Below are 25,116 nucleotides of genomic sequence, written 5' to 3'. Positions count from 1 at the left end.
CTCACGCGTGATAACGCGCGCGCCACGGCTTCTAGAAATCGTAATTCGGCTACCTTTGTTACACCCGTGGCATTCTCATCCCGTCGTAAACGGCGCCGTCGAGTCGTCGCGTCAGAAACCCGGGAATTATGCGTTTTTCTTCTTACCCGAAGTGAATTTGCCTGCCACGGCAAATTGAAAAACTAGGGAGACCGCCGCCGTCACGCCGAACGCAAAAAGAACACGGCGTCGCGACGCATCGTGAATGCCCGATGAAGAAGATCGGCGGCGACGTACGCGGCGCTATTTTATTATTGACCAAACGCCGTCGGAGTCTGTAATCATTGACGCCTCGCGTAATTGTACGGCGCTTCATGATGAGGAGGCACGTATTGCCGACCGCAAGGCGAAGGCCAAGGTTTGCGATTGTTCGACGGAAATAACGAGCGAGACGTTTATCACCTCATAGGGGTGGATAAACCGATCTCGAATCGATACGATACGATAATCACGACAGCTCTTTCTGTCGTAGAGGGGAACGTTACGGTATTTCGCGAAGCGCTACGCCACGACAGCCGCGAATTCGCGTCACCGTAATGTCAAGTTTGTAACATCCGTGTTGACGAATAAACACGATCTACCCGTCACTTGAATACGCGATCGGATTTTCAAATTTTAACAAACGTAACTCCCGACCGTGTGACGACTTCGACGTACGAATTTCAAGGTATTTGCCGGAGATGAGTCGACTACGAACTTGGTTCCGAGCCCGAGTAGATGCGAAAAGTGGAAATCCGGGGAAATCCGTCGCATTCCGATAGACCGATCTCGCGAAGAGAGCCCGTCTCTTTCCCCCGTCCCTTCCTTCGTTGTATTTTAGCATAAGCGTTTTATCGTCGATACCGTCACGGATTCACCTGTTGAGGATAACCAACTTTCGCCATTACGAATGCACGCTAATCGGCAGTCGCACCGGATGAGGGACGCCATAAAGTTTTCCAGTGATGCGTGCATTCCGCGACGGCACTTCCTGCAAATACCGTAACCGGGAATAGGAAATCACGCGTAGACCGGCGTATCCTCGAAGGGAAGGTATGCGAACGACTGGAATAATCGTCGAGGCGGATTGCGGATTCCGTTGACGCTGACGCGCGTTAAACCGCGCTATTTCTCGCAGCGGCTCTCGCGCGCACCTGCCCACATCGCGTAACACGCATTAAATCTTTGAAAGGACGTTGCGTGGGTAATGTGGAGCGCGCCGGTGAATGGAGCGAGCGACCGACCGACCGGCTGGTCGTACGCGAAATGGTGCTGAGCATAAACAACATTAGCCGACGTGTAAACTACGTGTAATCTGTCTTTTTGCGCGTAATCTGTGTTCCTAGATAACGAGAGTTATCCCGACGCGCGTGCACGTGTGCGGGAAGATATAGTCCTCGTATCTCTTCGTTCCAATATAGAACTCGTGCGTAGACTTTACGTGTTTAATGTTGAGATATTGTTAACCTCTCTTTCTTTCCCTTTCTCCCTCTCTCTCTCTCTTTCTCTCTTTTTCTCTCTCTTTCTCGGTTCTTCGGTTACAAGCAATTAAACGAAGCACGAGTAAGATCTCGCGAATCTAATTACTTCTCATATATTCTTAATCGAAGTTATTTTATTATTACACGGAAGATAATTCAAGATTTGTATTCTCACATATATAAGCAAGAATATATGGTTTTCTATGAAGATAAAACTCTTGCTTGCATGAAAGAATTCCGCATAGTTCCATTAAAAGTATCATATTCTTGTTATTCAAGAATAATTGCCATTAAAAAGAAGAAATATTGGAAATATAAACAATATTTTCAAATTGATACAATTAGTTGAAAGACAGTCGTTCTTTTTACCCAATATTTTTTTACTTTTAATTCATGAAAATTATTCTTGAATTACAAGAATATGATATTTTTAGTGGAATAGAATGTCTTCAGATATAAACAAGTTTTATCTTCATATAAAATTGCATATTCTCGCTTATATATAAGAATATGAGCCTTGTATTGATACCAGTTTTTTCTGTGTATATTGGAAATGTTTATTCGAGGTCTCAATTGTCGTAAAAAGTGAAAATTAGACAGAAAGGAGCGAAAAAAGATGGCATGGTTGAAAGCGATGGAGTCAAATTTAAAGGAACTATTAATTTATGCGCTTTGCAAATTTATTTGAATACTCGCAGTATTTCACTCGTTTTACTCACGTGCCTCGTTAACATACGAGATTCCAATGCTCAAGGTCGTATTTCCAGTCCGCAGTATTTTGATCTTGGACTTCGCATCGCCGTTTTCATCTCTGGATGATTGATGACGCGCTTGAAATTTGATTTGCAACGTGTCGCGAAAGTTGCGTTGCGGTTCATTCGATCGCTATATGCGAAGCGACACGCACACGTGAAATCACGCGGAAAAATTCACTCATAAATTTTCCCTCGCGTCACGCAATCATCGCCGGATAACATTTACCCACGTGTCCCGCCGTAGTTTCCTATCGTCATGACGTCGTAACTCATCGAATTACAATTTAACGGGCAATCCGATGCCGTCATACGCCGCGGGTCGCTTGCATTCTCACCGCGTATTTAGCATTTAATGGACGCGTTTGCTGACCACAGTAATTTTTTTAGGAGGAAAGAACGGAACGTTATGATTAACTTCTACCGCGCGCGCGCGCGTGTGTGTGTAATAATTTTTTATTTCTTTTTTTTCACGACCTCAATCGGTGCTCGTTAAATTTCATTTCATTCAAATGCACAAGAGTAAAAACGAATTTACTCCTCACTTTGCATAGGTTATCTTATAATAGTTAGCAATAGTTATCTTCTTTTTGCGTTATTATTCTCGATAATAGTTGCTTGACTTTGAATTATATTTATGAATAATAAAAGTCTTTTATATACGTGCAACTGTGCTTGATATAACATTTCTGATTTTTAACTCTCGAACAATGTGAAATTTCTTTCACGCAGGATGCTTTGGACGCGTTAAAAATTGAAGCCTACCCGACGCTGCGAAACCTACGAAGATACCACTCCATAGTGCGAATTTTTGTAAAATTCACCTGATATTCGCCCAAAATTTGTCCGCAAAAAAATTTGTTTCCACTCCGCAGAAAAAGTTGATGTTACTGATGTCAACATTTGTTCAATTTTTTAATTCACTTATAACTTTCTTTGCGAGTTGCCAAAAAAATATATTTTATAGACAAACATGGGCGAATCGTCGGATGACTGAACGTCGTACGCAAATTGTCTAAAAACTCGCGATTTCGAAGTGTCTGACTTCGAAACTGGCGCTACGGCATTCTCTCCGAAGTACGTACATACATAGTAACGGAACGCAATGACGTCGTGATAAATTATGACAGCTTGCGTGCACAAGGAAATGATCGTTTCCTGGCGAGGGAGATTAAGAAATCATTACGGTGGAAATCGACGATATCCTCCTCGGGCGCTGCGTCGTCACCGCCGTGAAAAGTGGAATATTGCCGCTCGTTTTTAACGCGTGTAAAAGCACACGAAAATAATAAGACGCACGCAATGCACGAGACGACGATGCCAAGAACGCGGAACGCCGTTTCGCCGATTGACATTTTACGGACGGGGATTAAAATCTGCGGTGCTAACGTGCGCTGACCAAACCTTTTCCGTCTTGGGAATTCAGTCGCGCGCTGATTAAATAACTGTCGCGGCCCGGCGACGCTGTTGGCTTTAGTGCCGTGTAAACTCCCCTCCCACGTACACCGTACAATTACCATCGGGTAACCCATTTTTCCTTTCAACAAGACGGAGACCAATGTAGCTGGTGCGCTACGCGACGTTGCGCAATGAGACCGATGAAGATTTATCGCCGACCGGCGCGTCGCGCCTTTCCCTGGGCGCGAATTATCCGCGTGCCGCTTTATAATCAGATAGCACGGCTTAGTGACGGTAGAGATAACGGTAGCCGGTAACGAGTCTGATAATCCGGATAATTTGTGTAATGACATCGAGAGCGTATCGAGAGCAACTCCCTCTTCAAACGTCTCCAAAACCGCGTAATGAAACAGCCACAATGTGTAACCGCTAGATCGTTCGCATACGCTGCAATGTTATGTCACGGCGTGATAATACGATATCGCACGTTGAAAAGAAAGTGTTATCGTTCAAGTGACTTTTTCCTGATCCAAGTAAAATTATCACTCCGATACTCTTTGGCAGATATTTACTAGAAATAGGAATATAACTGACTTTATACAATATGATATTTCCTTCGTATTAGTAGACATCACTAGTACGTGTTAAAACAATAGCAATAAATATTAAACTCATGATATTGAGAATATTAGAATTTATTCTTAGGAAATATTTACTGGACAGAACAATTTAAAGCCATTAGGTTTCTTTCTAAAAGTATTATATGATTTCAATAGATACTATTTTAAATTTGGAACTATTTTACACTTACATTCAGTAATTCATTTACGAATTAAGGTATCATCACATTTAGATAAGTATTTACAAGCTAGTAAAATATACTTAAATACATACTTAAATTGATAAAAATATTACTTGATTTAAGATAATTACGTTTACTCGATTACAGCTTTATTTCACGTTGCGATGTTGCGACGGTTCAATGTTGCAAAGTAATAAAGGTGTTGTATGTATGCGTCCCTCAGATTATTAGATTCTTTTTTATTGGATTTCTTAGATTATTAGGGATTACAGGATTACTCGAATTTTCGGTATATACACCACCAAATGCACGCTTCGAATTCTAACAAAACGGGGATTTCACGCGTACAAGCGATCGCACTCGCCCAGGAGGTTTACAGGTGGTGGTACACGATGTGTAGTAGTCTGTAACGAGGTTATACGCAGCCTCCAGTGAATGGCCGTCGCCGGTTAACTGCCGCCTCCAACGGTGCCGCAATTTTCCGATGCCTTGGCACCCCGTTCCTTATTCCGCTCCTCGTCCCATCGTGCCATTATCGTTCTCCTCGGTCATTGATGCGCAAAGCGGAGGTACTCGCACCCACGCGCGAATCGTCAACCTATCCTGTCCCTATCTGCTTGGTTACGTCCTCGTTCAATAATTTACGAAGCGTTTAATCTCACGGTATACCCCGATCAATCGGGGAGAATATTGTCGCTAATGGTGCCCGTACCCTCAACCAATGGACGGTGACGGCGTTTAAAATACTCTTGAAAAGGAATCTTCAGCTTCTGTGTGAAACTTTTTCCTCGGCAAAAATCAATCATTACTGGAAAGTGCGGTCGGCGCCTGAAATTCAGCAAAAATTCAAGACCGAGACTTTACTATTCATTTATGCGTATTTATTTATATATTATGCGAGAAGAACTTTCGATTTATAATGTTTGCCGATACCTCCCGGCTGCAAGGTATCTTCTTAGTGAGAGGCATTTTAAAACGATTTTTCTCCCGTGAAGATTCATCGAAAAGTCCACCTCTGAAATACTCCACCTTGCACGGTGGTCTTTGACGTCGTGTTACACGTGTTATGTAACAAACTAACGCAGAATGTCGCGAACTGGTCGTCGGTAAAATGCGACGGTAGTCGCGGAGAATCGCGATGACACAACGTACGACGGGGAGAGACTCTCGGCGTGCATGCCCGGAGGTCTACAACGGTGGTCGAAAGTGGGTTATCCGAATGGAATGGAACGGCGAGCGATAGGTATTCGATTTTCTCTACCGGTCGCTTCTGCCAATTCATTACACTCTCTCTAAAGCGCGCGCGTCACCGCGCCGTCTCGCCACGAGACTGTGAGATTGTTATTACCGTACGTAAATTACCGCCGCTATTAATTGATCAGAGTCGCATCGCGAGTAACACTAAGATCGCGAGATCATCTTTGTTCGCGCATTGCCGTACGTTTGCCGATTTCCTTCCGTAATGCGTGTTCTCGGCAAAAAAGATTCCCGCAACCATCCCCGTTCGTCTAACGCTGCATTCTCGGGATGCTCCGCCACAATGTACAAGTAGAAAGTCCGGGAAGGCGAACGTTATTGGGACTTAATCGTATATTAAACTAACGTGTACCGTAAACCGTGACATTTTAACGCGGAAGTTCGAAAGCGATCTTTCGCTGGCAGTGTGGATGCTAATTGATTTTCTAGTTTGTACACTGTGAACTACGCTTGTTCAAAGCCCCGGTCTCGTCACGACACCCTTGGTAATTATCTCCTGTTTCGCCGCTAAACCGATCCATAAGCCCAAGTATCGGTCAACTTCAGTCGCAGATATCTCAGCTCTCGAATGGCCTCAATCTTTTTCTAATTATACTAATAGTTATATTAATAGTTAGATAATATTCCAATGTATACATAGTTTAAGTGTCATCAAATTCCTATCAAATTCATTTCAGTTTATAACCTCCTCAAGTATTTCTCCACCACCGCTGAAGGTTAAAATATCAGATTAACGGGAAACTATTTCTAACGGTGTTGAAAAGGCGATTCTTGTCTCGTCCACTTCTCAGGCGGTGCATACGCTTTCTTATCACCTCGCACTTAATAAAGGCGCCCATGTAAAGATACCCAAATTCGGCTTAACATCCGTCGGAGACACGACTGTGACGACCGGGTCAGCGATAACGCTCGCGATCTAATCTCGGGGATATTTGATTGACAAGAGGTCACGTTGACGACACAGTTCACGATAATCCGGGTGAAACTTTCGGAGAGAGGAAAGGGAGCAGATTTTGGAGCGCGTGTTCGAGTCGCGCCCATGAGGCGTGCGATCGCGGTCGTTCAGAGAGACGGACGGGGTACGTGTTAACTCGAGACCACCACCGCCAAGCACCGTCGTAACGAACATAAGAAGTTACATCGCGCAAGCCGAGTGAAAGGATTCCTCGGCTTACACTTTTACGCGCAACCTTCGGACGTGACGCATAAGCAAGCGCTATTCGTCATTTCCGGCGCTTTTGCCGGCGCGCCGCGCGGAGTATCGTCCTGAACCCGCGATCCTCGGGTCGCGATCCGAAAGTGCGAGACGAAGAAGGCAATGTATCTCCAGATAAGATCGATGAATAAATGCGATAACGCGCGGAATTCTCCTCTCCGCCTGACTGCCCCGTGCGATTGTTAATCACGGCGGATAAAATTTATCCCCGCGGGTCCGCAAGGGGCATCGAGCGTTCTCGGTAGATAACCGCCGCGATCGAATACGAAATATAAGAAAAATCAGGTTCGGTGAACACGAGCGGGAAGGAGACGCTTTTCCGTTCTGTTATTCGCGAAACGCGCACATCGTGACGTCTCACCGAGCTTAAGCGCTCTCGGCCCCGTCCGACGAAGCTTCTGGCATCGCCGCCTGCAATTTTTAATTCAATCCCTCGAGCTTTATCCCCCCGGTTGCGGAGAAAGTCCCGCCTTCGACAGCAGACGCAATTTCTCGTTGAATTCGCGAGTTGGAAACTCGCTCGACAGCCGTCCCAATTAAATCGCGACACTTTCTTTTTATAACCTCCCGGCTGCGACACGGAAAATCGTAGGGAAAACAAACCCGTCAGATGATGGCTGATTTCACGCCAGCGGTGTGTTTTTGTCCAACTCGTTACTCATCAATTTCCGCGTGTTGTCGGTAGAAATTGCTTGTGACATCTGAGGTGATGGCTTTGTTGCATAATTACGCAATTTCCCTCAAATCTTGAGGCGGAAATCCTGAGAAGAGTGCATCGCCAAGTAATATGTAACTGCGTACAAAAGTAGATAGAAGATCCATCAAGTGCAACGAACCGCGGAGTCTGAAATGAATGGGAGCATGTCCCGCGGTTAGAAGGAGAGGAGGTACCGTAAAGAAGAGGACGCTCGATCGAAGTAAGCTTTAGTCTCATAGAAGAATCTCAATTTGCGGTCTTTTATTCGAACGTCTATCTACGGTTATGTGAATCTGCTAAAATTACAGTAAGAAGTAATATTCTCGTCAGATTGTGTACTGTCGGGACGAAGGAAGCAATTCGAGCAAATTGATAAGACTCGGAAGTGAATACGATACCGCAAAATCTACGATGAAATCAATTTCTAAACGATATTGATTATGTACGTTTTTTTTGTGCGTGAAGCACTTTCGCGTAATAACGAGGTTATTAAGTAACGAGACTATTATCGCTCTTTTATGAAAGTAAGGGAAAAATTTTCCTCTCGAATAGAAAATCTACACGTTAAGAGGAAAAATAGCTGAAAAGTAAAAAATATTGATTCGCTGGGTACTAATAGCATTTACTTATGCTAATATTCATATTTTTGCACTGAAAAAGAATCTTTTTCAAATGAGAAGATACATATTTTCGTAAAATTGTAGCTTTTCCGCTTAAAAAAGTAATTGTTTAATTTATTTAGGTAAAAGAATTTAGAAATTTAAATAAATGTTATAAGTAAATGTAATAATTATTGATATTGTGAATAAATATTTCTTATTTTTTAGGTATTATTCTCTCGGCGTATAAAAATTTCCGATCATTGGTCTCAGAGATTTTATGAATTTTTCTTTCTACATTTATAGCATGATTAACATCCAGATGAAAATTCTTTTTGCTCGACTTTTGAATTTCGTAGTTCTGCCAATGAAAAAAAATAGTTTTCCCGAACGTCAGAAATTCAGCGTTACTTTGAAAAAATCCTACGAAAATATATGAAATATCCTCCCCCTATGAACTACGCGATATAGAGCGATAAAGTTACCTATCTGATGTTTACCGTAAAGCAACGACCATGTAGGGAAATTTCACGGAGATAGAAGTTTCGTAGCTTAACGGGTTCTCTCACTCACCTTCGACCTTCGAGCGCCTTCGGCACCTTTCCTACGATTCACTTAGACGCTCCCATTGAACTTGTCCCGAATTCCTCGATGCTTGCTAGTCACGTTTCCTCACCTCCCACCACAAAACATAATTAACTGCCGATCTGATCCATTTCCGTGCGTGACCTTCCTCGAGCGAACGTTCCGTTCATCTTCGGATCGGCTGGTGAGTCAATGACTCGCAAAGTGTAATATCGTATGACGTTGATAAAATATTCATACGCAAGCTTCGCTTTATGTTGAAAACAAAACTTTGAGAAAGTAAAATCCTCGTTCATTTTCATGATTTATGGCAACTGCGGGCATGCGATAATTCAGTCGCATCGTAAATAAGGCTCCAATGTATTACGTGAAGTGTTTAATATTGTTGTATTTTCTAAACCGAATGGAGATAATTTTGCAAGTATCATGGCACGTACTAAAAATTAATTGAAATTAATTTAGCGAGTCAAATTAATGTTAAATTAAACACTCGGTATGAATTTAAATATTACACGAATTCACATCGCGTCGAGTGCTAATTTACAAGTTTGATAAATTTTTATTTCTCTTGTCGCGTGTACGGGCACGTTCTTTTGCCGAGCAATTATTATGACCACTGTTACTTCTTAAAAGACAGCCTTTCACGGGTAATTACGTCTTTTCTCAAAATCCCCCGAGAAAGTATTTAATCTCATTTTCTTCTCGTGACGGGGTAATTGACGAAATGAAGATCGAGATTGTTACGAGCACGTGCTCGCAATTCGAATCGTCGATGTACCCTGCACAGGTTCACGAGTAGTTCGCGCATTTTGTAGATACCCGCCGAGACGCGGATAGCGATGTATCATGTATTTTCAGACATGTCGAATCATTTATTGTGTACAATGTCTCCGATTTTAACGGACGTTCAATAAACTTACCGAGAATAAGGAGGTATATATACATGTATACGTGCGCCGTCGTTTCTTCGGCGACCTACATTTGTAGTTACTTTTCACTGCATCCAATTCTTTCTCATTAAGCACGACGGTGTATCGTGCACGTCTTTAATAATTATCGCCAATGCTTGTACATTATTTCTCGGGTCTCTCGTAACAGTGTATTCTCGGAAACGAAAGTCGCGTCGTCTCAGTTGAGTCGTATCTTTGTTTCACACCGTCGCTTCCAAATTAATGTCAGATGTACAGCCGTATAAAGTGGAGCGATTTGATGTTCAACCGCGTTCGATCGGGTCGTTTGATTGCGATCCTCCTTGCGTAACGCACGATCGTCCGATCGACCTTTGCGTCATCCACGCAGTTTCGCGCGCTGCGGGTTCCTCGTCGCGACGCGGGGGGATAATGTTATCGTGATTCAAACGACCTAGATTGTAAGCGTTACGTAGGTACACGTGCATTATTATCAGTTCGCGGTATATATCCTTTGGCGGCGTTATAACGGCAGTGCGAACGATCGATATCACGCCCCAAAAATACCTATGTCTCGGAAACGCGACTTTCACTATTCAGAGCTGAGAAGTACCGAGGAAATGAAACGTTCCGCTCGGCAACAAAGTATCGAAATGTATGACCCGACCTTTCGCCGAGATCTCGCAGGTCGAAGAGATTGCAACGGAGGAATGGAGAGGCGATATTATAAACACGATTGAACATATATTTGTAACATGAATCACGAAAATTCGATATTATCACTTCTCGTTGCTTCATTTGTTTCTTTAAAATTAAGAGAAATGCGCGATGAACATTTTGCTTTCTGTTAAGTACAAGTTTATACATTTTGAGAAACTCTTATGGATCAATGCAATATTAATTTAATACTAGTGTAATGTATATGTAATAAAGGTCCCTTAATGCACGCACTTGAATGTCACTAAATGACCTATAGTAGCAGATATAGTTTGTGAAAAGTTCACACGACTGTTAAAAAATAGATTATCATTTCCGGAGGAGTGGCGCAACAGTTCGAACGCTAAATGGTTGAAAACTTCGCCGCGTAAGGGAATAATACCACGCGGAGTATAAATTATTCGCCGTAAACACACAAAAGACGTGTGGTTTAAAATCCGAGCGAAACGCGGTCGAGGAATGCGCGTTCTCTTATCGGGATTCGAATAAGCAAGTGCTCATTCTTCCTCGGGGAGATATTTCCAGGGACAACCTTGAGAGAGAAATCGATATCAAGACTTTGTGGGGCACAAGATAGCAGGTGAATACGTAACAATCAACCCTTGGAGAGGCCAAGCGCACTCTTCTATTTAATTCCTCCTTCCTATTCGGATTCTCACTCGAGGATACACTTCCTCCTCTCAGAATTCCGCTCAGCTCGTGGCGAGTTGACATTCGACGTTTCAGGCATCGCATATACTTTCTGTCAACTTATTAATGTTAGCATTAGGTAAAAAATTCAATTTTACACGTAACTATTGTTTCCGTTATTTATTACTAGAAATTAATATACACAGAAGAAAATTCTAGATTCAAGTAAACAATGACTCCGATGCTTCTTAGCAAATTTTCACCTGGATTAAATAAATTTTATTTGGATCAGTAAATATATTTTACTCGGATAATTTACTTGGAAAATATTTTACTTGGATCACGTAAATATTACCTAAGTAAAAGTTTTCTAAGGAATACCGGAATTATTATTTACTTATTTGAATCTAACACTTTTTTGTGCATACATACGCGCGTATTTCGCTTACTTATTTCTAAAATAATCGAAACGCATTATGTATTGAACTATATCGAGTTTTTCAGCGTCTCCACTTATCGTAAACGAAAAAAAACTACATCCGAAGTTTGCACGTATAAGAAATCACGGGTTATGTCATGGACGCTTATCGCCGACTTATCTAATACCGGCGCCGTGCATAGAGCATTAATGGAACATTCACTGTGAGCAGGTATCGCGAGATATCTCGGGCTGCAGGGACAAAAATATCGATTCCCTCGGGAAGTATCGGAGTATATGCCGCCGGAGAACATATCTCCCAGTCCCGGCACGTCGTAAAATCGAAACGAGTTTTCATGCATGCGCCTCTGCTAATCGTTTCACCGTCGAAGTCGGAATGCGCGGCGCGCGGTACACGCGTCCTGAGTCATCGAGTGACCACCACGAACACCGACAGAAAATATTGAGGGACGACGACGCGTGCATAATGACGAGCGGCCACGCGATGCGCCGCACGCATCTCGCGGTTTCTGCGAGCGGGCTCTCTCGAAAGCGAATTCGTAGCGCGCGCACGACCCGCTTTAAGTCCTCGCGGGACTTTCGTCTGAATGATTTCTCCGCGCGCGAACACACGGAAAAAGACCCCACCAATTCGCCGCTTCTCTTTCTCTTTTTCCTGATCCCAAGCTCACTCTCACAATTGTCTCGTTGAAATCGGCGCGAAGCTTTCGAGAGAGATCCCAAACGCCTCTGTCCCTCCCGCCCCGTCCGGCGCCCCGTCGGTGTTTCGTTAACTTGCGCAAACAGTCCGTTGTTTTCGGACAGAGTTTTCCGTCGATGGCGCGAGAACTTTTCTCTTCGGGGCTAAAATTAGAAATCCCGCTTTATATGCTCTTACATCGCGTGATTATCTCCACCACGAATCGTGCAATCAGTCAAAATCGGTCTACCAGGAATAATTAACGCGCCGGCATCGCGCTGGGCGCGAATGTGTATTAGCTCGTCAATTTGGGTTAAAACCATTGGAAATTGGCAATTAGGTGTATCACCGCCTTTCTCTAACGCTAATAGAAATCGATTTTCAACGTACCCACCTCTCAAAGCGAGTTTTTCGGTAGAATAGAAATCCAGAAGTGCAAAAACGGCTAAGTAAGATTGGAAAATAAATTGTGTAAAGTGTAAAGTGGAAACTTGCGAGAAAAGATCTCGTATCAAAGCAAGCATAGTTACCGTGCGAATAAGTATTCCTCAGCGACCAAGAAAGTGGAGCAAGCTGAGATAAACGAAAATAAACCGGCGATTGTTAGAAATTCAATACGATTTATGCAGTGTCGATATTTAACACGACCGGATACGCGATAATCAATATCTCTTATTTCAAATATAAATCGTGTGATCTCTAAAATTCGATAATAAACTTGATGAGATAATAAACCTGATGTGCATAGATAATAGAAGTCCAGACATCATCGTAAAATTGGAACTTATATAAAGAAAGAAGCCCTTTCGAGCTGATTCGGAGATTCTTAAAGAGATCGGAGGTTTTAAGCGTATCGATGTAAAATTTGCCCGGTCTAAACCGGCTATCGTTTCGCCGAGCTTTCTCGTATTCATAGCAGGCGTCAGCCGGGCGATGATCGGCACGATTATGGATTAAGTTTCCATCGGCGTCGCGCGTTACACTTTAGAGTAGGTGCGCTCTCCTTGCTTTCGTCGAGAAATCCACGGTAACGTGCCCGCGGAGAAATGGCTCCTGCACTTTCTTTTTCCGCCGGGTCGTCTCTTTCTCTCTTTCTCCTCCTTACCGTAAAATTTGTCCATAACCCGGCCGAATGCTGACTGGTTTTTAATGGTAAGCGCGTTACTCGATATAAAAAGCTAATTACGGGAAAAGGGGGAACGGGAATATTGCCCTCTTTTTACACAAACTGATCGTATAGAAGGTTCTCGGAAGGGAAATTGAGCAGAATTAAGCAAGTCTTGTTAATGATCAACGATGCGTTACAACATCTCGCGATATCGAGTATTTCTTATTAAGTTTCTTTCATTAAATATAATATCGTACATACATAATTTCGGAACTAAGATATCGAGTAGACACAGTACATGCTACAGCGAGATATTGAATAAATATTTTTTTCCTCTCTATCTCTCTATCACAAGCGCGATCAATTGATTTTTAATTCTTAATGCCGCACCACCTGGGTGTGGCATTAACGATTCCCGATAAACTTACTCGGCGGAAATTGAAACAGCTTGTACGCTTATTGAGGGTGACATCGAAATTGCAGGTTATTTAACGATGTCGGGAACTCGCGTGAAGAAATTTGGGGAAAATAGTTTCTTGAAAAGTGTACGTAAGTCGTCATTCGTCTCTTAGTGCTTAAAGGCGCCGTAATCGCGAAGTTATTCGCGGCTACGCAATATTTCACTTTTTGCCTTACACGGTACAATCTCGACTGGTAGTAGAAAACCAAGGAAAACGCGACTCCCGTAAGATTTATTTGTTTGCTCGGCACGCCCGCACATCTAAAAGTCTCTCCTCCGGCCACTTTCACGATTTATCACCCGTGAAAACAAAGTGCCGTTACGAATATGGGAATTTGCTGTTCGAAATAAAAACCAAGTCCGTCCCTGTCACGGTAGAACGCGATGGACATCGATATTCTTGTTTACTTGAGCTCTTCCTCAGGCTGCATTAAAATGAAAGAGGGAATTGATACGTAAAGGGAGAAAATTTGCTTTCCGACTGTGTAATATTGTGAAAGAGACCAATTTTACGTTCGGTGATTTCCGAATACTCTTATTGCATGCTTTTAGCTACACTTAATTAAAGATTAAAGCAGAAACGCGCAGACGCAATTAATGCAATGAAATTGGACGATGTAATCCGCGGATATCATCCGATTTCACGATGGTGTCCCAATTCGAAATACCATCGCGTTGCATACGGGATCGATGCATGCGGCATAACTATCAACTGCTAGCCGAGATATCAGCCGAAGTCGACCTCGATTTTGAGATTCCAGTCTCAAATCGATGATCCACTTCTATTTCTCCACTTCTCTTCTCAACCTGCCGCGGTAAGATATCGAAATACTTCGTGAACAACTTCAATTAAGCGTAACGTCTTAATTGCATGTCGATTGACCTAGGAAACCCATGTATATCCTCATACCATATTTTGTTGCACGTTTCACACGGTAAAACGTTGTATCTATTACCGTTGAAAATTTCGCTAATATCGAATAATCTTTTTTAGCGAAATAGTATCTAGTTAAATTTATCAGGATTAAATTTATCAAGATTAAATTGATCATGTCGTTAAGTCGCATAGATATAGAACTGATAAGTGGTTGAAGACAACGATTATTACACTATCTGTTCTTATATATATTCATTAGCATATCGCAATGTATATGTATAAAAATTAAATGATAGGAAAATGCTATGGTAGCGAGAAATAAAGATTCGAGGTATACCGAGGTTAGAGATAAATAAACATTCTTATCAGTCTTATAGATGGCGGACTATTTTTCTAAAGCGATCATCGTTTTTTTCACATGCAGCACGTTTTTTCACCTGCTAACGTTTCGTTATCGTGTCACATCTGTTTGTGAGACAGATTTTGTTTTTGCATAATTAGCGGACCGATGCAGCAATTTCGCTAAAGAGTGCGGGACGTGCTTCGCTGTTCTTAAAAAAAGATCGATGAAGCCGGCACGTCCAAATGTACTATCCGTTCACAATTGTGCGCACACTCGTACACGTAATGGTAACTATCTTCTTTTCAAGACAAAAACTGTCTTTTAGGGAAACTCTGAATTCACCGAGGGATATTAAGAGTACCCTTTTTTGCCATCGGTTGTAATTTTTTCAAAATACAATCTGCGCGTGCCCGACGCCCATGCACCACGATTGCACGAGAATACAAGCGAGTTATATCTCTCGCAATTTTTTTTTTGGTTCCTGTTTTTTACGCGCTATCAAGAACACGACGATGTAAAAGAAAAAAGCCCGACCAACAACGATGTGATGCACGTTGCGCTTGCGTCATCAGCTAAGCTGAGAGAGAGAGAGAGAGAGAGAGAGAGAGTCGTCGCAATGTGCCCGCTGCTATTCTCGGTAGAATATCGGTCGGAGAAAAATCGTGGGTGAAGCCGGACGAACCCACAATAGCTGTTCCTCCCGAAGGGACTGTGCGAGACGTGATGAGGATAATGTTTGCTCGAGTTGAACCCCGGTCCAGTATCAACGGCATCGTCTGAACCGTTTATGAACGCAATTAAGACGCCAGACGACGCTTGCGTCACGCCTCGACGATTTAACTCTTTACGGACAGTCCGGCTTAATAACCTTTCTACTTTTTCTCTCGACTGAAAGGGATGTTTAGCGGATCTTTCGTGCTTTCGCGCTTGAAACAAGTTATTTAGCTGACTCGTTATAAAAAGATTTAATTATTACCGTCAATATTTTCCATTAAATCTCGAATTTAATCATTTCCTCTTTCTAGGCTAGGTAAGAATAAAGAGAAACGCTTTCATTAAAACTACTTTGGATTTTTAACCGTTACTTTAGGCCGCACATAGATTACTCACTACTTTTCTAGTTACGCAATATACTTCTAGCTTAAGTCGCGCTGGACGTATTTATCTCTCGTTTAATCGGCACGCCGATTAGATCTTCGTTCCGCAACCCGAATAAAAAAAAATGATGATATCTGTATGAGGTTCTGTTCCGATAAAGCCCTAAAAATATTGTCGTGATATACTTCCTACTTTGAAAGATACAGCTACGATAACAGTGAAACGAAACGTATGTTCGTGATAAATAAGTGATTTCTTGTTGCACCCGTATTAAAATTCATACACCGACTTCTAACATCTGTCGCCTAAAATCCTCGTGTGATCTTCGTGTCAAGGAATTATTCGTGGCCAACAAACCGGAACACTCCATCCGTTCATCCGTCGATTACATCGAGCGCTATCTGCTGTACGATTGAACGTGGCAATCGTCAGGTTTAGATATCGCTATTTACTTATTCGGGTCTCCGAACGTAAAATTCAGCTACGTTATCGTGGTAACTTTTTACTGCTCCATAAAAAGGAAAACTCTTCGTTTTACGTCGCCCCGAAAAATAAGTAGAATTCTGGCTTTTACTGATTTACTCTGCTATGACGGTATTTCGTCACGTTTGTTCAAATCATTGCTTCCTAAAGAGAATGATCGAAAAAGAGGAAAGGGGAGAATTGTTATTATTTTCTTTGCGTAAAAACTAGATCAATATTTATAGAAATTTCAAGCACACCCGTATATAAGAGAAGCTTGACAACACGTAAGATAATTGTTTTCAATTTGCCTCTTGTCGTGGATAGTTTCGTTCGTGTAACGTTCGGCATTCGGCTTATCGCGGACGTTATTATCATACGCGGATAACTGGCGAATGACACAACTCGCGTCTTTTGCATAATTTGTCTGTGACTCATAGTTGTATACCGCGCAGCGTGTAAGCCTACTTACATTGAACTTTCTTTATTGCTTACCGTACCTAACAGGTTATAGAAGCTAATCTCCTCTTTTTGCGAAAAAAACGAAGCGTTGAAACTTTAAGTCGTTGTTTCTCTCGATCGATGCTTTTTATGCTGCGCGGGAGATTACCTACTTCAGAAATATTGCGAGGGTAATAAGACGAACCTTGTTCAACCGAATTTCCTTTTTTTCCATAATTTCATAATTACAACTTAAACTGAGCGTAGGTAAATCTATAATGGTAAATCTTTAATTTGAAAAATTATAAAACTCGCTAACATGTTTTGCTGTGTATGAAAAAGAGGAATAATCTTTCGGTCATATTTAAACTAATCATTTTAGTTCTCGCATTTATAAAAATATTTTCCGATTATAATGAATCACGGCATATTGTTAGCCCCGTTGCAATTTTCTTTTTTTTAAAGTGATATTCTCTGCAACAGAGAGTCTTATCTCGACGCTCTGCTTTCGAAAAACCAAGCGATCTTACATAATTACGCCGTTTTCTAGTCTCCGATGGTATCCGGTGTACGCGAAACGAGTAACGACTCTCTTTCTTCGGTTCCCACGAAGTGAATTCGAGCGACTTCCCGTTACGGTGAGGAGGGAACGGAAAGAAAAGAGAGAGGGATGGAGATGTTTGTACCCTCCACGAAGTCCTTCATTGTCTAGTCTGGTTGTCAAATGACTTCACTGAAGTACCTCCGTAATCTGGTACTTTGTCGCACGACACAGATACCCGCAAGGTCGACCGCGTAATTCGTCGCGAGGCGACCGAAGATTCGTTTTATAATTCTTAGCCGCGATTACGCCTGCATTACGTCGTCTTTACGTACGCTATTAACTTTAAGCGAACCGAAAGGGTTCTGTTGATTTGTACTCATGAATAAAAACGTGGAACAAGAATTATGTAAATTTTATGAAGAAACATTTAATATCTATTACTATGATTATTTAATCAACCACGAGTAGTCAATGAATTGCAAATGCCGCTCGTAATTTTCGTTCTGAATGCACGGAACTTTGTACATAAACGCAGTTGGACGCCCAGCTTATATTAGCGTTTGTTGTTATGCGATCTCGCATAAATTGCTTTCGTTGCTGAGTAAGCATGCTAGGCAAAACAGATTCGCACGCGTAACTAAATACAGTCGCAATTGAGCAACGCGATACGGGAGACGTGAAATAAAAGTTGAGATTTACAATATTTGCAAAGTTAACTCGTTGCTTTGCGTAACACGCGCACACACACACGCGCGCGCCCGCGCGAATGTCACATAAAGTGATTCGTTATATTTTACTAATATAACTATATAATACACGAGAAAATATTAATTATACGTGTGTAATTAATGCATTACGTATTATTAATTGTTTTTTTATTTTTCTTCATTTCTTTTTCATCCATTTTTACGAGACTAATCACGAGAAATTTTATGTTCAATTCTACCAAAATAACTACAGACGCAAACAGATTCGTATTTTAATCAATGTCAAAGTTATCTTTACGTGTACAAAAAGATTTTTCATGCGATAGTCGATATCTTTAACCTCGATTCTTCACACTCACTTGTTTGTGTAATGATTTCATGACAATCACGTGATCACCTAATACGACAACACGTACTTCTTGTCGTTACAATCGCAATTTAATTTTTTCAGACTTTTAAAAGAAAATACGTTCGCACTGGTAGCGCAGTAGCATCTTACGATGTATTCCAAATCATCCCGTTACATTTGCATAAACAATTTTTTTGAAATTTATTGTAGAAAAAATGTGACGTGTAAAATGTTTTAATACAACGGAAATGTTGTAATTTTGGCTCCCGGAGCCATAAAGATAAGGTTGGAACGATGCATTTTTAAGTTTCCACTCCATCGCGGAGAACGTTATTATGAACCGGGGGCTCATCCCGACGAACAAGCGTCGGGAGAGTAACGAGAAACGCTACGCTGATTGCAATTAATTGCGCAACGCGTGCGGCGCCGTACACGAGGAACGGAAAATGAGCGAGCAGGAGAAGAAAAATGCCGGAACGTCGAGAGCGCGCGGTAATTTCTTTAAAGCGGCTTCATCGTGCATGGCCGCCAGGCAGCACCGCATTCACGGTGCACCTGCTTTAACCTCGGCACCGATGAGTGTCGAACGCGTACACCTATATACGTGCACCCGATGACGCATTAATTAACGACCCTATTCGAATCCACCCGGGGGGAAACTGTCGCAGGAACTATTCCGAGATGTTATCACATCCACACGCAATTTTCAGCAAGCTATTTTCTTAACCCTTCAAAGCCCTATATTGATCCCATCGGAGTAAAATGTTGTAATTTATAAGATCGTCCAAAAGGACGTTTCTAATGACAATTTTTTTTAATACGAATAAAATTGGCCGTCGAGAAGTATGATTTTTTTTGAAAATGAAATTAATATCGGGGGACAAGCGAAGAGCGTCGTTGCGTCCAAAGATTATATACAGTGGTGGCACGAAGATACGACGTACGAATTGTGACATTAACGTGTATCTCTCCATATTACTCACCATTCCCGTGCTATTCTGTCGCATAAATTTACATACGGTTTAACTTTTTAGCCAGCCGCGATACGTGAATTTACTTGACCGACGGCAGCGGGTCGAATAATCCTTCACGTTCACGGTACGCGGAATTTCGCTTTACGCGCGGAAATGCTACGGTAACGCTACTTCCACCGCGAGGTGGAAGTAACACATGAACGTAACATTAATACGAGGATTTGCTGCGAGACCACGCGCCGCGTAATTTGCACTCGCCATTCAGACGCGGTACATCCTCATTAAGCCAATCAGACTGAGTTTGCATGCATTATCCGTATGAACGTTACGGGACACTTCAGTCGAGAGGAGGTGGTGCGCGACGTTCACGAGTTCCTGAATAGCCAATCAGGACGTTCTATGATGTTTCCACGAAATAATAAAGCCGAGGAAGACGAGTGAGACGCGCGAGCCCACATCGCGAAACATAGACAGGAACGCATGACGTTATTACCTTCCGCAGGATCGCACAGCTGATTTGAGTTCTTCGTATCTTTTCCTTTTTTTCTTTCTCTCGAGCGAACATAAGATACGGTATTCACGCCGAGAAATCGATCGAGTCTGGAATTAATTCGTATCTCATTCATTCAACAATCACGAAATTCCTACCCAAGGATACTCGGTCTGATGTTTTATGTATTAAACTCAAGAGAGAGACAGCGCGCGCGCGATAGTGTTTCGAGGTTCGCGACAGCGTCATCGACGGAGTGTCGATCGATACTCGGCGAAGTTTTGCCCGCATTTTTCGCCGTTCCGCGCGACGCTCAAGACTCGCCGCGCTTCCGTGCAACATAATCACCGGGCGGATTTATAATAGGATTGGACACAAATACGGCCTCTCGACCCATCACGCTCCGTCCGACGACGAGGAAGCCAATCCCTTTATTTTTCCCGATCGGTAGCCTAATCGATGGAGACAAGAAACGCGGCGCGCCTTCCAATTACTCGTTTTACCATTCCTCACGGATCTCCAGGGTATAAACTCGACTGAAACGAGACGCGAATGTGCGTCTGTGTGTGCTCGAGATAGCTGCTTTACACCGAGAGACCTCATAAATCAAATTATGCATAACGCGCGGAAACGATCTATAAAAATGCATAACGCATTCGGTGCACGTGTGCTGAAATTTTCCAAAGCGAACGTTAGAAAGATACGACTGTCTGGAAAGATATTAAATCAAAATATGCAAGAAACGGTTATCGATAAGTCGCTACTACGAAGATATGGGTTTTGTCTTGCGGATAAGGCGAAGTGACGTTAAAGAAATAATTGTGGGAAAGAGAGAGAGAAAGATACGTCGACGTGAAAGTCGACGAGCACTTAACTACTTACGGTAACGAAGTTGCTCGACTTCGGTTAAAGTGGCCAACACGATCGATACATTAATATGTGTAATATATCTCTAATTTCCTGTGCACGGAAAAAAGTAGATAGTAGATCCGCCTAGAGCCTCTCGAATGTAAACGAACGTTAATTGTCGCGACGAAGTTAGCTGTAAATTTGCGCGAAGCCCGCACGAATATCCGTGAAAAAAATATGAAAATTACGAAAAGGAAAGATTGAGGTCGACAATGGGGACGAACAGACTGCTGTGGCCGCTCACTCTCGTTTTCACCGCATTCTTAAACGTGTCGCAGATTGAAGTTACCGTTAGATAATACGTGTGAGCACTGACCTTGGTCACAGTCTGATGAATGCCGGCAGTTTCGCGGCGAGCAAGACGATTCGCACAAAAACACTAATAAGAATGTACAATTAAGCGATATTACCGTGTTGTGCTTGTTACCTCCATTAATCGGCCGAGTTCATTATCCTCCTTTACTTCTTTCGCTCTCTCTCTCTCTCTTTCTCTCCCTCTCTCTTTCTTTCCCTTTTTGCATATAATATATCTATACCTATCTAAGAGTAATAACATCGTTCCTATGCCGAGAGAAGTAACATCGTAAATACGCGTGAGGGAAAGATATATTGTTGGCAGCCCTTGCATCGTTTAGGAGCACTCTGGGAACTATAATTGCGCCCTAAATATTCATACGTGAATAATTGAAGCGTATAAAAGCCAAATTTATACACTATGCACCTTTCAAGGTCCCCAGTAGGTGGACGATGTAAGATCGTCTCGCGCGTGCAGTCGTCCGTGGGCGAGAGAGAGAGAGAGAGAGAGAATCGATCGTACGTTCTCACTGCGGGATTAAATTCGCCGAAAGAAAATCCGAACGGTTGAGTGCGATTGAACGCAACTTGTAGAATAGCCGGCCGCTCATCTCGACGATCTTCGTGAGCGAGACAGTCCTCGAAAGGCACCAGCCTTAACCGGAGTCATAATCCGACGCGTGCACATGCGTCTTCGGCAGCATCATCACTTCGCACACCTCGACAGAGGCGCAATTAACACTGTATGTAAATAAGCTTCTGCGACGAGAACAAATTCTTACGTAAGTCTCGCCTTCGTTTCGCCGTGCCGGCCTTCGACGGCAGCAACAGCCGTCCTCGTTTTTCGCGCGTATCCGAAGAAGCGCATTGATTCGTCATTCCTATTTATCGACCGCACGGTGAGAGCAAAAATCACAAATAGAAACCCGGAGCCGCAATTTCGGCCCTGTATTAAACTCTTGACTCTACAACACAGTAGGAGTTAAAATAGCAGAGTAGGTTCAACTGCAATTCTAATAATATAATTATACCCCTGCTTTGACCCTGATGATGTCTTCAATTTCCGTCCCCGCCGTTTTAGCGTGAAAATAGGTCGTTGAAGATAACTTTAAGATTCAATCTGTAGAATCTGAGGTTTAAAGAGGAAATTAAAAAGTGTCAGTATCGTCAAAGTAGATTCTTCTCAGTCTATAAGTCGTCTAGGTAGGCACAGACTTTAAGAGCGTCAAACCCCTTGTCCACGATCTTGCTTCAAGACGTAAGCAGTAATCAAATTGGCCAATCACGGTCGTTTATCAGAAGAATAATCGATCGATCGTTGGCCGATGTTTCATCGAGTTTGCTCACCGCTCACGTCTTAAAGCAAGATTGTGGATCAAGGGGAAAGTGACATCAAACTTCGATTTGCTTTCCGACACGACACCCGACGATCGGTGAGCGCTCTAACGGCTCTCTTACAAGCCACGGTAAAAACTGAAAAGCGACTGAAATGATTGCTCGGCTGACCCATTGGCGCTGCGGGGGTTAACGGGCTTCCTCGGAGAGCGCTACCTGTTACACTGACGTGTGTCACGTAATAACAGGTATTCTTTCTCACGATCGCTCGACGGAGAATCACGGGTGCGTCGCTTCGCGCGAACCTTCCTTCCACGTCAGTCCATGTCCGACCATCGTGTCGCGTGGATCGCCGCGGCCGACCTGCGGCAGGGTCGCGTTTTATTTATAAACCCCGTGCGGAACGCCCGTGCGCGACAGCCGGGTGCCCCGGCCGCTTTTACTCAAACGGCGCGTGTCGCCGCCGCCGGTTTAACCGTTGTGAGTGTGCGTGCGCACATCAGTGAAATTGGAAAAGCGTGTTCCGTTCTCGACGAGCCGCGTGCATCGCTCAGCCATGCGTTTTCAAGGTAGGAGCTCGCGCAGCGCGCGCATCTCGACTCCTCTCTCTCTCCCTCCCTCCCCCTTTCTCTCTCGCTCCGTCAGGTACTTCGCGTGTAAATCCTCTTTTAAGGCAAAGCCGAGGCTCGCCACTCGGCCACCAATACTGTGTGCGCCGACTTACAAAATCTGAGAAACTGATCGAAACTTGGTTGACGAGCTGCCGACTCGAATCCCGCCGAAGAGATTCGAGCCGAAAACACGCGGAAATAACGAAGCACGGCTCGTGGAACGTGCGTTCGCACGGAACTAATCGCGACCGCGGCGTTACTTCACCGAACTTCTAACGAGAAATCCTGAACTCCGAACTTTAGGATTGACGATCGCTAATTAGCGGGAGTCACGTCTACGCTCGTCGGACGACAGAAAATTACGGGCGTGCGGGATAGACACACGAGGAGAGTCGATTTGAAAGGTGTGCGCCAGACACGGCTCATCATCGCGCGTCGTAGCTTAAGAGGGTGTATCTGAAGAATGCTTCTTCAAGGTCGCGTTGCCGACCGGTGATCAAATGACTCGATCGCCACAGGCAACCTCATTATATTCGATTATCGTGCGCTGCTCTGCGGCCGGCCGCGTATTATCAGCCGTGTAAACCGTTATCATTAAACCGTTCATCATCAAATTCGCGTAACCGGAGTACCCTCCAATTTGCCGACATCATGCGGCCTCGGTCCGCATTAATTTCTCGCGTAGATGGAAGAAACGGCCGAGGTACGTGTGTACCGGCATTAAATCGGCCGACCTCTAAGAAACGCTAAACATGGAATCCTCGCGCACGCATCTATCAGTGCGAGTCAGTCACGGACACGCTTCGCTGCGGGCGACATCCTGCGCCTACGTGTGTGTGCGCGTCGTGTGTGTCGCTCCTGCAACGTGTGCGGATTTATTTGTGTTGTCGTTGCAACACGTCCGATAATTCCGCGTTTGATTCGGCGGAAGTCGCGAGATTTCCACTTGCGGTTCAGCCGCCGAGAGTGCGCCCGAGAACTTGTTCAGCGGAGGATTATCGACGAGGTTGAACGAGCGCTTCGTTTTGAAGCGAATTAATAACGATTAGCGGGGATAACCTGTTATTCGACGAGACCTCGTCGACAGCCGTCATTGAATTTATCCCTGATTTCCGCTCGGCGAAAGCCGACGTATGTGTGAAACGGAGTCGCGCGTATTTCCAATTCGCGCCCTCACACGCAACCGAGAGAGGAGAATCTCTTAATTAGTAAAACCCTCCCCCGAGGGTCTCCGCTGTACGTCGCCTTCGTCTTTTTCTGAGTCCACCTAGGCCGCACGTCCTTAAAACGGCGCGGCGTGATATACAAAAACTCGCTGGACCGTGTTCTTCCTCGTGCGAACGTGTGTTAACGACGCGCTCCGGTGCGCATTCACGCATACCCGCGCTCCGGAGGCTCGCCCTTTTCTCTCCGGTGAACGATCCCTTCGCAGGTACCGCCACGACCTATCTGTGCATGCGCGTACAATCGACGCTAATTAGAAGCCAACCTTGTAGCGTTCGAAAAGAAGTCCACACAGAAGTCTTTCTCGGTATATTTCTATCGCTCGAAACATTATCGAGCGAAGAAAACCCCTCGTGCATTCCGCGGAAATCACTTGGACATTTTTAAAGATAGCTTTTGACAATCAACTCTTCGAGTGGTCCGATTTTCTCCGTCACGTATATTCGCGGCATCACCAACGGACGGACGATTGCGTTGTAAATTTTTCGACGAAAATCTCTTTACATCTCTTATCATCGTGAAGAGAAGCGATTTATCGATAGCACATTGATGTACTAAATAGCTTCTCGATAAGTACGTATCGCGGCACGATTTTCTCTCCTACGTATTCTCTTACGTGTTGAAATACGTTTCATATCGAAGATTACACGAGGATCGAGGGGACATTTTTAGGATAAAATTGGGTCGCACGATTTAATCGATGTCGCACGTT

General features: G+C 43.6%; 1 protein-coding gene across 6 annotated transcripts in view; it reads left to right on the top strand.

Moving 5' to 3' along the window:
- Window positions 1–25,116, top strand: part of LOC106750606 (protein kinase C and casein kinase substrate in neurons protein 1) — a 54,381-nt gene that overhangs the window by 3,147 nt on the left and 26,118 nt on the right. Inside the window, exon 1 of one of the 6 annotated variants that reach the window (XM_014631062.1) lies at window positions 22,898–23,138. The exons of the other annotated variants lie outside the window; for them this stretch is intronic. The gene's annotated coding sequence lies outside the window, so the exon portion shown is untranslated. Of the gene's footprint in view, window positions 1–22,897; window positions 23,139–25,116 lie in introns of those variants that run through there. 6 annotated transcript variants of the gene reach the window in all.

Source organism: Dinoponera quadriceps, unplaced genomic scaffold (genome assembly GCF_001313825.1).
Source record: "Dinoponera quadriceps isolate SergipeBrazil2010 unplaced genomic scaffold, ASM131382v1 scaffold5050, whole genome shotgun sequence".
Taxonomy (NCBI): domain Eukaryota; kingdom Metazoa; phylum Arthropoda; class Insecta; order Hymenoptera; family Formicidae; genus Dinoponera; species Dinoponera quadriceps.
This window is presented reverse-complemented; position numbering and strand designations above follow the sequence as displayed.